Here is a 9,719-nt window from a genome sequence, read left to right as displayed (position 1 = left end):
TGAAATTCAGATGTTAGGTCAGTAAGTTCTAGGCTTCCATGAGCTCTTATCAAGGGCTGCCTGGGAAGGAGTGAGGGAGAAGAAGCCAGTAGGGAAGGCGATGCAGAGCCACTGAGTCTTTCACATACACCTTCTTTCTTCTTTTCTTACTGTTGGGTGATACCTATTACAGTATTAAAAAATCCTCCTATTTAAAATGTATAAAAGCCACTGGCTTTACATGTGAGTTCTGGGGGAAGTGGCTCCATCACTCCCCAATGTTTTGATCTTGGACAGGTTACTCAAATTTTTTTATGCCTCAGTTTCTTTATCTATAAAATGAGAATAATAATTGTTCCTACGTATTAGCATTGTTGGGAGAATTCATCAAATAAATGTATGACAAATTATTAGTACACTGCTACACTAAGGACTAAGTTCATATTCGCATGATTGTTTAGCACAGTGTAAAATGAACCATCTGTCCATTCAAGGAAAACAACCACAACTCATTGGCTTTAGAAAAATCTGGCACAGCCCATTCATTAGAAAGTGTGTTGCCTGATGCATCTAGCAGAAGTGAAATGAGAAAGAGGTCAATCCCTCAGTTAGCTGAAGCCAAAGAAGCAACTTGAAAAGTAAAGAAATATCATCAGAGACAGAGACCTTTGCACCCAGGAGCATGTAACATTTAGGACAAAACTGAAAGGACTTTCACAAGTCGTCTCTATTTCTCTTCATGGCCCAGTTTTTTTTCTTTTTTTTTTTTTTTTTTGATCTCTATTTCTCTTCATGGCCCAGTTTTGAAAATATTGACAATTGACTCTACCTTCACTTCCTTCACCTTTTCATACCTTACCCCTTTACAATATTAATTTTCCTCCCAACATTGCACCGAAATTGCTATTTTCAGTGTCGCTAATTCATTTCCTTTAACTAACCCTGTTCACATGGTTCTGTTTAGCTTCTGTAAGCTCTCAGCACTACCTGACATAGTGGGTCATTTTCTTAGGACACTGCTCTGGCTGCCCATGTGATGATGCTTAGAGGGATTCCCGTGGTCTCTGGTTGCTTTTCTATCCAGTTTCTAAATGCTGAAGTGCATTAGGGCTGAATTTGGAGCCCTCTTCCATTCTATATCTTCATTATATCCATTCACCTTGACTTTCAGTATCATTTATTCTGAAAACTACCCAATTTACTTCTAGTTGGGATGTTTCCTTTGCTGCCATTACCTCCTCCTCCATATCTTCATAAAGATATATGTATGATGGAGTTCTGAAACTCAGTGCGCCTAAAATGAAACCCTTGACTTTTCTCTTTTGCCACTCTTATTATTTTTTAAAATAATTATTCTTATTATTGTAACTTTATACATTTATTTATTTATTTACTTATTTATTTATTTTAATTTGACCGGAGAGGGACACAGAGAGAGAGAGTAAGAAAGAAAGCCACCAGGTCCAGGACTCAAACCACAGTCGGTCATGTGGAAGTCCAGTTCCCTTAATCCCTATGCCACTTGCCAGTCCCCAGTAATCTTCTCTTATTCCAGTTCTATCCATTACAGTTAAATACATTACTATTTACCAAATTCCTCAAGCCAGAAGCCTAGGTATTATCCTTGAAGATTTTTCTACTATACTCATCCATCAGTAAGTTCTCATTTAAGAAAAAAAAAAAGTCTATTTTCAATTCTTCTACCTTTATCCCCACCCTACCCCGGTATAAACCACCTCTGTGTTTCATGTGTACTAAAGGCTGATCTCTTCTCTCCCACTGCTGCTTCCCTGACAGCTAGTCTCTACTGGGTGGCCAGGATGGTATAGTTAGACCATAGATAAGTATTTAAGCTTGGAATTATATGTAAAGAAACAGAAAAGTGTCTGCAATGAGTGTCGTATGTCCTGATTATGAAAGCGAGTATTTCTCTCCAGACTGGACTGAGGAGACTATGATACTAAAAGGAAGAGGATTACCAAAGCCATGCCTCAAAGGAGAAAGAGCAAGATCTGTATTACACCAAAGAGGACTTATTCCTTACAAGAAGATAGGAGAAATCAATGAGAAATACATGATATATTTAAGCTTGCTAATGTTAGATTTATAAACTATAATCTCATTTCATGAGTGGCTTCTGGCTTACTTCAGCAGTCTCATTTTATCCTTATCAATACCGAATTTTGCCCAAGTCCTCTAATGTCTCAGAGAAAGCCGCCTTAATCTGGTTTATTCTCTTTGCCTGTGTATTACCCTAGAGCTGCCCCCTACTGAGAAAGGGACAGTGTGACAGCGTGACGGAATCACTGAGACCACTCACTCCTGGACTACAGTGTCGTGTCCACACACCCATTGTTCGCCTCTATATACAGGGCCAAGTAGGAATCTTTTGAGGACTAAATACCTGTCTAAATACAATGAGGAGGTTTGGCAAGTGTGACAGCGAGTCAGAGTTTCTCTAGTCTATGGGACCAGCAGTTATCGTAATGGCTATGTCGCTGGACTCCCATGTAGTTGACTGCAGTTCGCATCCCGGACCCGGCAGCTTAAGCTCACACCCGGCGCATGTGCGTGCGTGCCCAAGATCCCGAGAGGAGAATGGAGGAGAAGGGACTGCAGCATGGCCATCCCCTCTGGGGGGTGATTTCTTGCTTCTGTCTCTCTGTCTCTCTCTATCTTTCTAGTGAGTGCATGCACCCTATAGCAAAAACTACCCCCCTCCCCCCAAAAAAGAGTTTCTCTAGTCTATTCATTTCTTGAAGGTCGAAATTAATTTAAGGAGGCAGCTCATCTTGTAAAGCAAGACTAGTTCCAAATTAGACTGAATTCCCTCTAATCTCTCTCTTCTCATATTAGGGTCTATTCTAAAAGCTCAAAGAAGCTCGAGCTCTGAATCTCTCTACTTCATAATCTCGGACACTTGCTCTCAATTGTCTGAACGTTGGTTTTTCTCATTTGTGGGACAGAGACAAAACTGTATAAGTGGAATCATTTTTTTCCAGGTTCGGATATATCCAGAACTTTATCTTGCTGCCTCTTTCATTTTTAAAGTAAGCTATTACAAAAAGTCAACAAACAGGTCACCTAAAAATTTCATCCGTTATAATAAAAGTTCTTGTATTTGTGACTTGCCACAGATATCTCGTTCTAGAGTTTAAAAAAAATCTTTTTTTAATGCCATTTTCCCTTCTAAAAGGGAATTTGGACGTTAAACAGATGCCCATGGTTGTGTCCATAATTAATGAAGTAACCAAATGGTAACAACCACAAAAAACCTGTTTAGATTGGTCCTTCTTGATTTTTTCACATTTCATTGTATTCAGATAATCGAGCATCAAAAACAGAGTGTGGGTATATTTCTTTCTGTGTAATTATGTTTTTTGTGCATGCCCACCTTTTGTCCGTGAAGATGATGTACTGGAAAATATATGGTTTGTGGAAGAAAATGACATGGGTTTAAACCCAGCTTGATATACTACTCGCTCTGAGCCTTGGTCATCATCTGTAAAATGAGATATAAATGCTGTCTCTGGGATTGTACATATGTAGCCCATGTCATATCGTAACATATGTAGAACAGCTCAAGCAAAGCCTTATGTAAAATAGGCACTTCCAAGTGTAGTCTGCTGGTGAGTTTGCCTGTGAGACACAGGAGAGCAGAGCAGAGAGAGAGGACACATGCTGGAGGGCAGGCGTGCTGCCAGAGAGAGACAGAGAAAGAGAGAGGGAAGGGAGAGGCAGAAAGCACCTCCTAATGGAACATAGTCATGCTGCAATCCCTTCTCCATTCCTTCATCCTGTTGGGATTAGGGACTACATGCACATGTGCCTGGTATATTTTTCTTCTCCCAAATAATTATTTATTTATTTATATTTATCATGTTCATTATTTTTAAATTTGCTACAGGGCACATGAGGGACTACATGCACATGTGCCTGGTATATTTTTTCTTCTCCCAAATAATTATTTATTTATATTTATCATGTTTATTATTTTTAAATTTGCTACAGGGCACATGTGCTCACCAGAGAAAGTCAGAGTGACAGCAAGAAAGTGAGAAAGCAAGCTGCCAGTTCCAGGACTCGAACTGCAGTCAGCCATGTGGGAGTCTAGCACTTTACCCACCACATCACCTGCTGGCCCCAAACCCATGTGTTTTTTATTCTCCTGGAGCTGGGACTGAAACTGTGATTGGCCATATGAGATCTGGCTTTTAACCACCAGGCCACAGGGCTGGTCCAAAAGGGAGGCTTTTGAATGAAATAAGTAAACTATAAATTAAGAAAACTTTCCTGAGTTGAAAGAGAATCTATATATTTTAATAGACATCATTTTTGAGGAAAAACAGATCTAGTAGATCCAGTATTGTGACACATTTGATAAAACAATTGGACTTCCAAAGTCCAGCGACATAGCCATTACGCTAACTGCTGGTTCCCAATAGACATCATTTTTGAGGAAAAACAGATCTAGTAGATCCAGTATTGTGACACATTTGATAAAACAATTGGACTTCCAACTCCAGTGGGCTTAAAAGGCAGGCACCTAAAAGGATCAAATCTCTCAGAAGTGGAAGGAAATCAGGCTTCTCTCTAGTAGCAAGTAATTCTAAAAGAGGATGCAAAAATAATTAAACTAGGCTTAAACAAGGACCATGGAAGTCAAGAATGTTACTCTCAGACAAGTCATCCTTTAAGAACAAAGACGCTTGTTGTACAATAGTCTTCAATATGTTATTTCCATGAGTCTTTTTGGAAGTAAATGTCGGAGGACAAAGTCCAGCCAATTAAGGGATGATACCTAGGGATATATGTAATGATAAAGGAGCATAGCTTACATGACAAAAGTTGTAAAATTCTTAAAAAATTAAAAATAGACGTTAAAATATAAAGATACACTATGTTCTTGGAGAGGATGGAGCCATTACTCTTTTTTCTACTTAGAAAAAAAATTTTAAAGTTTATTTATTTCTTCTTATTATGATACCCCCGATAGGATCCTCATGGCACGGCCCATCTTCATCCATAGCCAGCTTGGATCATGGACACACACATGTGGGCCTGGCATGTGCATGGCATGTACAGGGAGGCCCCAGGACATGAACAGCCCACCTCCCCAGATAGATCCAGTTGAGTTACCACTGTGTCACCATCTGGCTTATTCTTTTTAAATCTAATGTGATTTCAGTATAAATGCTAACAGTTTACAAAAAAGAAACAAGCTGATACCAAAGTCTATCTGAAAAATAATTATATAAGGATAACTAGGAAAAATTGTTTAATAAGAGCAATGAGGAGATATATCCCTAGGAGATAATAAAACACACTATGGCTACAGTAATGAAAGCTGGGTAGTGCCAGTGAATGAAAAGGTAACAGACAAAGCAATGAGTAAAAAGTCCATAAGCAGACACAGACACATTTTGGAACTTAGTACAAAAGGAAGGTGAGATCTCAAATAATTGGAGTAAAAATGGACTCTCAAGACCCTAAAAATAATATTGAGAGGACTATGTAGCTATTTGGCAAAAGATCAAATTATACCTATACTTCAGACTTATATTTTGGTTGAAGTACTAGATTAAAGTAGGAGTGGATTCTCATTAACACATAGGGTGAAGAAGGGCTTTCAGACCAGTTATTTAAAATTCAGAAATCATTAAAAACAAACAAACAAATATGTAAATGAAGCAAAAACAAACCAAATAAAAGACTAATAGATTCCCAAGACTGATAAATTTAGTACATGGGAAAAAAACAAACAGCAAAATACTCCACCATGGCTATATGAATTAGAAAGATAAATGAAAAATTACAAAAACATCTGTAACTCATTTCCTTCTCATAGGACTAATCTCCCTAATGCATAAACATTACTAGAAATAGAGTAGAAAAAGACCAATTAGGCAACAGAAACACTGAAAGAACATGAGCTGATAGTTCATAGAAAAAAGAATTAAAAATGACTTATATACTATGAGTTTAGAAGTTAAAATTAAAGTCAAAGACTACTTCTACTATGAGAATAGAAGTTAAAATTAAAGTCAAAGACTACTTCTAATGCACGAGATTATTAAAACCTCAGAATTTTACAACACATGCCGTTGACAGAACTGTAGAGAATCAGGCATTCATAACCTTGCTGGCCTACAAGATAGTGCAAACAGTATGGAAGATATCTACGTAACCTATAAGTGCGTTTTCCACTTAGCCTAGGAATTCTACTTCTGGGAGTTTATCCTGCAATTGCAGCTACATTTGCGTAACACATGACTGGAAATTACCCAGTTTGCCTAGTAATAGGAGACTGGTTAAAGCACTGTAGAGACCCAGCCTGGTGGTGTAGTTCATAGCAAACTGAACTGCAGTGCTGGAAACTAGATGACAGTCTGTAATTTCTGATCCCCTGGTCAGGTTGAAAATGCACTGGATGTGCACATGTGCCCAAGATAATGAGAATTTGGAGGGCTAGGGAAAGGGGATCATAGTGGTAACACACTGTCACAGGTGCTTCCCTCTCTCTTGCTCTCTTTGTTGGGCATGTAGATGTGTTCTCTCTCATAAATAATTTTTTTTCCTAAAAAGAAACAACCTATAGCATCCCCTGTGATAAATCATCTAATGGAAAAAACTTTGTATGCGATGTTAGGAAAGATTTCCAGAATGTGTTTTTTTATTTTTAATTTGCTGTAGGATGCGTGCACTTGCAAGACAAAGAGAAAGAAAATGAAGAAATACCCCTTGTGGGTTGGCCATGCCACAGTCACTTCTCTTCCATTCTCTTGGAATTTGGGGCACACACACATATGCCTGTCATGTTTTACAGATCACTGAATCTGGGATTTGAACCATGCAGTTGGCCATGTGGAATCTAGTGCCTTAACCATCATACCACTGTTGGCCCTCAAGGATGTATTATTAGATGAAACCATCAAGGTGCAAACATTGTATATAATATTCCATCATTTTTTTAAGTGAGTGAATATATTGTATATATTTTTATTTGCTTATATTGCAAAAACGAACACTGAGTATATTCAAAGAGCTTACAGTAGTGATTAGTGATTACCTGGAGGTCAGCAGATGGTGTAGTGGTTAAGGCGCTGGACTCCCATATGGCTGACTGTGATTCCAGTCCAGGACCAGGCATCTTGAAATTCACACTGGGAGTGTGTGCATGCATGCCCAAAATCCTGAGAGGAGAATGGAGGAGAAGGGATTGAGGTAGGGTCATCTACCCCAGGGGGTGATTTCTCACTTTCTGTGTCTCTGGAGAGTACACACACCCTACAGCAAAAATTTCTCAAAACAAAACAAAGCAAAGCAAAACAAAAAGTGATTACCTCTGGTGTAGGGGAGTGGATGTAGTGGACAGGATACATGAAAAAAAGATCTGAACTGTGTGATCTATTCCTTAGTTAAAAATAAAATTAAATAGCAGTAAAAACTATTAACGCATATGGTAGGAGTTTGCTAGCCTAATTTCAAATGGTTCTATTTTGCATATGTGTCTATGTGTATGTATGTGGGTATATATGCATGCATGTGTATGAGTGTTTATGTATGTATATATTTGTGTGTGTGCATGTAGAACTTTTACAGGACCATCATCACTTTCTCTGTTTCTCCAAATATCTATCCTTTGTAAGGATGAGGGTTGGGAAGGAAGAGCCCTTAGGAATATTTCATGATTATATTGACATGCTAGAAAGTCTGGCCAACATACACAAGATAGTAGAATGATCCAGAAACTGAACTATTCAGTAAGTAAGGCTGTGAACCATGAACATGTATGCTCTATATGCATTTGCAAGACCCTCTTGGATAGAGTATAAGGGGCTTTGTCTATTATAATAGCATACCAGAGACTGGGTAGTTTTTAAAGAAATGTATTACTCACAGTTTTGGAGACTGGGAAGTTCAACACTGAGGTGCTAACATCTGGTAAGGGACTTATTGCTGCAAGAAAGCATGGAGGGGAGAGAAAAGGGAGGGGCAGAAGTAGAGAGTGGCACAGCAGTAATACTGCACTCAGTGAGGCTGGCCCATATGGGAAGATGGCTCTCATGTGGAGAACACCATGAACACATTGGGTATGTGCAAGCCCATGACTTGGGGGTATCTGAGGCTGGGGATGAATCATGGCATGAGGACTCTGTTTGGGATACCCTCCTTCTCTTCTGTTTCCCATACATGGAAGAGAGAAATTTTAGAAAGAAAAAAAAGAGTAAAAGGCGATCGAACTCCTCCTTTTGTCAGGAACTGACTCCTGTGATAAATAACTGACTCCCTCAGTAATGACATTAATCCATTTGTGAGGGCAGAGCCTTCATGAGTTAATCACCACTTAAAGATGTCCCCTCTCAGCCAGCTCTGTGGTACAGTGGTAATGCACTGCTCAGGAGAAGTTGGATCCCATGGGGTGACAGCTTTTCTAATCTCTGGACAAGTTCACATGAAACATGCCAGGTCCAAGATCCTGCAGACTGGAAGACTGGAGGAAGAGGATTGCAGTATGATGAGGTCCTGGGGAGAGGTCCCATCTCTCTCTCTCTCAAGCTCTCTTGCTTTCATAATCATGTGCGCGTGCACATGCTCTATCATGAATACATAAAGGAACAAAATTAAAGGTCCTGGGGACCAGCAGTTAGCGTAATGGCTATGTCGCTGGACTCCCATGTAGTCAACTGTGGTTCAAGTCCTGGACCCGGTGGCTTAAAACTCACGCTGGACATGTGTGCGTGCGTGCCCAAGATCCTGAGATGAGAATGGAGGAGAAGGGATTGCGGCGTGGCCATCCCCCCAGGGGATGATTTCTTGCTTTCTGTCTCTCTGTCTCTTTCTGTCTGTCTGGTGAACGCACGCACCCTATAGCAAAAACCTCTCCAGGAAAAAAAAAAATGAAAGGTTCTGTCTCTCAACATTGTGACTTTGGGAATTGTTTCTAGCACATGAACTTTGGGGGACATACAGTTGAATTATAGCAGGTTTCAAACACATTTTATTTAGATTGTAAGGTAGTTCCAGTTAACACGTCAGTTACAAAGCTTTGTTCTTTTATTTTTTAAAATAATTTTTTAATTTAACTTTATTTATTTTTAATTTAACCAGAGAGGGACAGAGTGAGAGTGAGGACAAGAGAGAAAGAGAGAGAAAGCGAGAAAGCAAGCCACCAGGTCTGGGACTCAAACCTTGGTCAACCATGTGGGTGCCCAGTGCCTTTAACCACCATGCCACCTGCTGGCCCCACAAAGCTGTGTTCTTAATTTTTAAACTTTCCAGAGTTTATAAATGTAAGTATCTAATTTTTTATATGGATGTGACACAGGAAGGGAAAGACTAGAGTTTAGTAAGTAAATATTGTTCTTAATGTTAGATCCAGAAAAAAAAGAAAAGCCAAAATTTAAATAAATTAATATTAAATATATTGTGATTTCTAAAACCATAGGAGACATACTTTATATATTATTATCTGGATCAAGTAATAAATTGTAATGAAATAGCTTAATTAACTTTCCTCACAGATTCCACTCTTCCAAACACCAACTGGTCCCCCATTCAAATAATGGCTCTAAAATTAAAAGATAATTTTGTGTCTAAGGTTAAAAAAAGTTAAAAAATGTTATTTCTACCTAAATCTATAATTGTAAAGCATTAAATTCTTAAAAATAAAATAGCTGAAAGTAACTCACGAGTGTTAGAAATACTGGTGTAAATTTTCATTCTCTCTTTGTGGTTTT

Source organism: Tupaia chinensis, unplaced genomic scaffold, assembly GCF_000334495.1.
Source record: "Tupaia chinensis unplaced genomic scaffold, TupChi_1.0 Scaffold000060_1, whole genome shotgun sequence".
Classification (NCBI taxonomy): domain Eukaryota; kingdom Metazoa; phylum Chordata; class Mammalia; order Scandentia; family Tupaiidae; genus Tupaia; species Tupaia belangeri.
Note: the sequence above shows the minus strand (reverse complement) of the source record.